Genomic DNA, 8027 nt, shown 5'->3' with positions numbered 1-8027 from the left:
CCAATCAACAAATGGGCCAAGGACCTGAACAGACACTTCTCAGAGGAGGACATACAATCAATCAACAAGTATATGAAAAAATGCTCACCATCTCTAGCAGTCAGAGAAATGCAAATCAAAACCACCCCAAGATACCATCTCACTCCAGTAAGATTGGCAGCCATTATGAAGTCAAACAACAACAAGTGCTGGCGAGGATGTGGGGAAAAGAGTCCACTTGTACATTGCTGGTGATACTGCAAATTAGTGCAGCCAATTTGGAAATCAGTATGGAGATTCCTGGGAAAGCTGGGAATGGAACCACCATTTGACCCAGCTATTCCCCTTCTCGGACTATTCCCAAAAGACCTTACAAGAACATATTACAGGGACACAGCTACATCAATGTTCATAGCAGCACAATTCACAATAGCTAGACTGTGTAATCAACCCAGATGCCCTTCAGTAGACGAATGGATAAAAATGTGGAATTTATACACAGTGGAATATTACTGAGCACTAAACAATAACAAAATCATGGCTTTTGCAGGGAAATGGATGGCATTAGAGCAGATTATGTTGAGTGAAGCTATCCAATCTCTAAGGAGCAAGTGCCAAATGTCTTCTTTGATATAAAGGGGACAACTCAAAACAGAGCAGGGAGGAAGAGCTTGAGAAGAATATTAGCATTAAATTGGGATGAGAGATGCATGGGAACGGGAGAGAGAAGGGAATCGCAGGGAAGATGGAAGGAGACCCTCATTGTTATGCAAAATTACATATAAGATGGTGTGAGGAACAAAAGAGAGAGAGAGAGAGAGAGAGAGAGAGAGAGAGAGAGAGAAAAGTGTCATAGAGTGGGTAGAGAGAGGTGATGGGAGGGGAAGGGAGGGAAGAGGGGAATAGGAAGGGTAGCAGAAAACAATAGACACTAATATGGCTGTATGTATAAACGTGGCTGTAAAACCAATGTGATCCTGCAATCTGTACAAGTGGAAAAAAAAAAGAATTCATACCCCACTTGTATCAAATGTATGATATGTCAAGATCATTGTAATGTTTTGAGCAACTAATAAATAATTTTAAAAAAGTAGTAGAAAAGAATATGGAAAAAGCACATGTATTAATAGCCCACTACTTTATTTCAGTTTAACATATTATTTGTAACAAATTTATTTATTAAAACTGTATTCCAAGGATTGGGGCTATAGCTTTCTGGTAGAGTGCTTGCCTAGCATGTGTGAGGCATTGGGTTTGATCATCAGCACCACATACAAATAAATAAAATAAAGGTCTTTGTTTTATCTACACCTAAAAATATTAAGAAATTTTATTCTATGGCTTTCATGGGAACTAAACTCATGAACCACATTTTTCTTTGGTTGAGAAAATTGCAGTTTAATTGTCAGTACATGTGCATTTTCTCTCTTTTGAAAATGTTTTTATTAGTGCATTTTACTTATACATAATAGTGGGGTCCATTTTGATATATGCAGACATGCATGGAATATAATTTGTTGAATTTCACCCCAGTATTTTTATTTTCCCTCTCCAGTTTCTTCCTTTTCCTCCCCTTTCTCTAGGGTATTCCTTCTATTTGTTTATTTTTTTGTTAAATTGGTGGCTTATAGATATACATGGAGGTGGGATTCACTGTAATATAGTTGTATATGTACTTACATCATTTGGTCAGTTTCCTTCTGCAGTTCTCCTCTTTTCCCATCCCTCTTCTTTCCCCCTACATCCCCTTCTATTCCACTGACCTCCCTTCTATCTTCATGGGATCTCCCCCTTTTTATATTTCCTTATTTATCTCTAGTTTCTGTATATAAGATAAAACATTTGACCCTTGACTTTCTGAGTCTGGCTTATTTCATTAGCATGATGTTCTCCAGTTCCATGTATTTAGCAGCAGATACAGTAATTTCATTCTTCTTTATGGCTGAGTAAACTTCTGTTGTGTGTATATACCACACTTTCTTTATCTGCTCATCTGTTGTTGGATACCTGGGATGGTTCCATAGCTTGGCTATTGTGATTGTGCTGGCTTAAACATTGATATGTCTGTATTACTGTAGCATACTTATTTTTGTTCTTTTAGATAAATACCAAAAAAAAAAGGTGGAGGGACAGCTGGATCTTGTGATGATTTTATTTCTAGTTTTTTTTTGTTTGAGAAATCTCTGTACTGCTTTCCAGAGTGGTTGCACTTGTCTGCAGTCCCACCAACAACAGTGAGTGTAACTTTCTCCACATCCTCACCAGTGTTTGTTATTTTTTTGTATTCTTGCCATTCTAACTGGAAATGAAATCTTAATGTAGATTTGATTTGCATTTCTCTGATTGCCAGGGATGTTGAACCTTTTTTTGTCATGTTATTTTGGCCATTTGTATTTCTTCTTTTGAGAAATGTCTGTTTAGTTGTTTCACCCATTTTTTATTGAGCTATTCATTTTTCTGTTGTTAAGTGTTTTGAGTAATTTATATTTCTGGATATTAATCCCTTGTTGGCAGAGTAAATGGAAAAAAAATTCTCCCATTCTGAGGGGCTCTCTTTATGATCCTATTTCCTTTACTAGGCAGAGCATTTTAATATGAAGGCATCCCACTTATTGAGTCATGGTTTTATTTTTTGAACTTTATGGGTCTTGTTGAGAAAATCATTGCCTGCACCCATATGTTGGAGAGTTAGGTTTCTGTGAGCACAATCTAGATTTTCCACTGACTTACATCTTCATTTTAGAATCATTTATCTTCAATTGATTTATCTATAATAAATAGCATCTTAAATTTTAGTTTTCAAGTGCTCTACAGCTTCTGCCAAAATAGTTAATTCTCCATGAACATTTAATGCATTTAAATAATGATAAAGACAAATGTAGAATAAAAGGAATTGAATTTTATAATAACGGCATATCCCTCACCTAAAATATATATATATATTTTAGTACTGGGGTTTGAACTCAGGACTTCATGCATCCTATGTAAGTGCTCTACCATCTATAAGTGAGCAATACTCTCACTTCTTTTTTGAGACAGGATCTTGCTAAATTGCCCAGACTGGCTTCAAGCTTAGGATTTTCCTTTCTCAGTTTCCATAGTAACTAGGATTATGGGTATAAATTACCCTGCCTTGCTCCTCTCCTCTTTCAGTGGAACACCTGCCACTTCCATGCACTTTAAGTTGGCTGGTACGAGCTGGCAGTGGTGGTGGATGGCCCAGGGACTTTTGCCCCAGATTCAGGGAAGCTGCTGGTGCCCACTGTACAAGGTGGAGGGTGGTGGGTCAGGCAGGCTGTCACTGCCTCCGCCCAGCTCAGGTCAGTTTCCCTGGGGTGAATTGTTGGGATGGAAGTCTAGAGAAGGAGGGGCTCTGAGCTAGTGACTACCAAGGCCACTATTTTGTCACCACATGTTGTCCCTCCTGTCTGCTTTGACCCTCCTCCAGAGGCCTCCTCCAGGCCCTGCCTCCCTTCTCCTGATCCCACCCCATCCTCCAGACCGCACCCTCCACATGCTCTGCCCTACACCCCTCCCCCAAGGCCTTGTCCCTTCTCCAGGCTGTGTCTCTTCTCCGGATCCCTGCCCTGTCCCGACTGTGGCCCTCCTCCAGACTCTACCCTGTTTCTAGGCCCTACCCTTCTCCAGAACCCCCTCTCACAGCCACAGCTCAGTGCACTAATTGACAGTACATTTGCAGTAGTACACAAAATAGCCTGTTGTATAAACATTGACATTCTACATTGGATGAAATAACCTGAGTATATCAGGCTTTGATGGAACAGAAACTGAACTTAGAAAAGTCATATCTTTTCTCTAGATTATAAACATTTGAAATAAAATCAGAATTTGTGAAAGTCAGGTAACACTTAGCTTTGAGCCTTAATGATCCCAGGGTCTTTTCCAATGGGAGATCTCTAAGCAGCAGTCCAAACTTTTCTATGCTAATTGATTGAGTTTTCTTATTTTAGTTGTTTTGCAATCTCTGTATTTACTAGAAAATGCCCCATGTTTTCCATCTTCCAGGTTTCCAGTTCTGTGCAGTAGGTTTCTCCTATTCAATTTTTAATTTCTTCTCTTTTTAGTTTTCTACAGAATTCTTAATCCTGTGAAAGTCTGTTGTTTTCCATCAGCAATATTTTTAAAATATGCTTTTAGCTTTCTTGGTTTTTCATTGAGAGACTTGTCTTGTTTGAAAATTCTCATGATAATCTTAAATGATTTTAATTATTTTTCTGCTTATTGAAATGTCTTTGGGTATGCAGCTCAGTGACAGAGCACTTGCCTATCAATTGAGAGGCCTTGGGTTCCATTACAGCACCACACACACACATATATTTTTACACACACACACACAATGTCGTTTGGCAGAACTTAAGCATCAGAGGAATCCAGAGATATGTTTAAAAACATTATGTATTTACATATATCTCTTCCAGATTTAGATGAAATTATTTTAAGAAAAAATTTCAATGTCAACTATTATATTGGATGATTCCTTTTTTTTACTTTTATTTATTTTTATGTGGTTTTGAGGATTGAACTCAGGGCTTCACACATGCTAGGCAAGCACTCTACTGCTGAGCCACAACCTCAAATTTTTTTTAATATTTATTTTTTAGTTGTACACAGTACCTTTATTTTATTTTATTTTTATGTGGTGCTGAGGATTGAACCCAGGGCCTTGCACATGATAGGTGAGTGCTCTACCTCTGAGCCACAACCCCAGTCCCCTGCATGATTCTTTTATTTTAAATATTTATTTTTTAGTTATAGGTGGACACAATATCTTTATTTTATTTTTATGTGGTGCTGAGGATTGAACCCAGTGCCTCACACATGATAGGCGAGTGCTCTACCTCTGAGCCACAACCCCAGCCCCCCTGCATGATTATTATTATTATTATTTTTTTTTTGAGAGAGAGAGAGAGAGAGAGAGAGAGAGAGAGGATTTTAATATTTATTTTTTAGTTTTCGGCGGACACAACATCTTTGTTTGTATGTGTGCTGAGGATCGAACCCAGGCCGCACGCATGCCAGGCGAGTGTGCTACTGCTTGAGCCACATCCCCAGCCCTGCATGATTCTTAAAATCACTGTAGATGAAGTTTCCTTAGGACTCAAGTCATTACAATGTGTAAGAGACGAGTCAATAGCTGAGTTTTGTAATTAAAAAATATTTTTACTAAAAGTAAATTTTTTTAAACAGACATTTTCTTTTCTACTTTTCAATTTAGAAAGCATATCCCTATGTCTTATTAAACTTCTACATTTGTTTATTTATTTTTATGTGGTGCTGAGAATCGAAGCCAGTGCCTCATGCATGCTAGGTAAGTGCTCTACCACTGAGCAACATCCCCAGCCCCTAAAGTTTTACATTTATAAAAAGTTAGTTCTTTTATTCATTGCAAGCAAGGGATTGGGTCTTCTGATGCGCATGATGCTTTGTATATTGCCAGGAATTCTTGTTGGAGAACTCTATTTGTGTTTTGTGTCTGTTCAAATTATCACTTGTTAATATACCATTATGTTTTGAGTTCAGAAATTTGAATTTATACTTTTGAGGTTATATGTTTATTATCACTTAGAGTTATTTCATGTGAAATGCCATAATTACATTTTATCCTAATGTTTGTGCCCCTATGTGCTTATAAGTTGGCTTTTAGAGCAGAGTTGATTATTTTGCATATATGCTTTGTTTATTAGAAAAGTACATACACTTTTTATCATATTTAAAATGTTATCATATTTAAATTTATAGAAGCAGAGGTTAGATATGTTAGTATTGTGAGCTGAACCAAGTACAGGTTTACTTTAATTATTTTTGGGAGGTTGATATAATGGCTCCTTCCCTGTTCTATTCCTGCAGTGGTTGTCTATGATCAGATGTGTGGCCTGGAGAATTTTTTTTCACACTGGGTGTTGAACTCAGGGCCTTCTATGTGCTTGATAAGCACTTAGCTACATACATCCCCAGTCCTTTTTAAAATTTAATTTTGAGACATGGTCTTGCTATATTGCCCAGATGGGCCTCAAATTTATGATCCTCTTGCCTTAGCCTCCCAAGTAACTGGGATGACAGGCATGTGCCTGGCATGTCCTGGAGGAGTTTGATGCCATTATCATGTTTCCAATGTGTTAATAATTTCATAAGCTATATTATGTCCATTTTTCTTCTCAACAGTCAATAAAGCCTTTTTATTTTTTCAATGGTATTCTTTAACATGAACATGCTTTAAGATGTGTCCCTGCTGTTCATGATAGTCTAGTTATGCAATTCACAGCAAGAGTATTTTGATTCTAATAGTCTCAATGGTGTTTCGGGTCCAACATATTTTCCTGGAAGCAGTGATCATTCATTTCCTATTTGATTACACAAATAAGATACAAATTCTTTTTTTTATGGGCCTCCTACATGTTGGGCAAACACTCTTCCACTGAACTGCATTGACAGCTCCATAGATCCTTTAGTTATGATTAGCTTCATGACTAGCTAGAGTGATAATAAAATTACATAGAAGTTCTTCTGAATTTGAAACTTTAAAGGGTCTGGGCATCTAATAATTCTTTGTAATCTCTAAAGAGTAGAGTGTTTTTCCATCCATGCCTGATCTTAGCAGCATCTAAGATCAGGCATGGATGGAGCTGCCACCTATGCTCCTTGTGTCTCACTATTTCCTTCAGAATGTCATGGAGGAAATGAACCTTTGTGTCTTTTTAAACTCTTCTGCTCACAAGGCAGATTGTTTTCCAATCTTGTTTACCTTTTTCTTTTCATTTAAGAGTTTGGGCATCTGATAGTTCCTTATGATTTTTAGAAAGTATAATGTTTTCCCATAACACAGAAGCATCTAAAGTCACTGTTGGGCTGACTACCACCTGTACTTTTCTGGGCTCACCACTTCTTGCAGAGCATCATGAAGATGAACACTGGTGTCCTCTTAAACTCTAATGCCAGAAGGTGTCACTCATCATCACTGCCAATGTTGTGGCAGTTACCTTTTTCTTTTCTTTGACTATTTGTCCAGGGAAAATATTTTATTTTATTATTGCTAAAGTGTATGCATAGAAACAAAATAGAGACAAGGATTCTTTGGGATAACTAATCCAAAGTTGAAGTGAGTCAATTTGCCATTGGAACATATATTTTTATAAAGTGGATCTTTTGATAAAATTTGGCCATGAGTTAAAATAGAATCTCATTTTTTCCTCTAAAGTGATGAAGTTTTTAGAAGTACCTAGTGACAGCATAAAAATATAACAAGTTTACATGTGTTTTTACTTCAACACAGAACATAACAGAGGCACTTGTCTTGAATTAAATATTAGCTTGAGTTATTTGATTTTTATGTTATAATAAATTTTATGTTCATAATAAAATACAGAACTAGCTAATAGTGTCATTCACCAGTAATTAACTATACAAATAATTTTAAAAACAGGTGTTTCTGAAAATGTAGCCATGTTTATTTATTTATTTTTTAGTTTTAGGTGGATACAATATCTTTATTTTACATTTATGTGGTGCTGAGGATTGAACCCAATGCCTTGTGCATGCTAGGTGAGCTCTCTACCACAGAGCCACAACCCCAGCCTAGAAATGTAGCCATGTTTAAAGTTTTATTTGAGTATCTTTATATTTATACAGAAATTTCAAAGAAAGTCTCAACCTGATTTTTCCATTGTGATGACTTATGTGCACTATTGCTGGTAGCAGGCCCGCCCTGGCCCCTGGGGACTCAACCCCCAGTTCTTTGTTATGCATGTCAATGTGGCCAGCTCACAAGGCCGTGACGCGGGCTTGCGGTTCCCTGTTTATCTGCCTGGAGCATATGTGTCTCTCGGGAACATCTTGACCTGTTCGAGCCTCCTGATAGGGGACGGTGACGCAGTTATTATTCTTCCCTCCTCACTTTTGAGTGATTTCCCGCAGCTGTTAAAAAGATATATAAGGGGAACAAATTTGGCAATAAAGCGTGCACATGCTCCCTCCTGGATGAAGAACCTTGGTGTCCTGTGTATTTTTTAACCCCGCCGTCCCTCGCCGGA

Source organism: Marmota marmota, unplaced genomic scaffold (assembly GCF_001458135.2).
Source record: "Marmota marmota marmota unplaced genomic scaffold, marMar, whole genome shotgun sequence".
Classification (NCBI taxonomy): domain Eukaryota; kingdom Metazoa; phylum Chordata; class Mammalia; order Rodentia; family Sciuridae; genus Marmota; species Marmota marmota.
Note: the sequence above shows the minus strand (reverse complement) of the source record.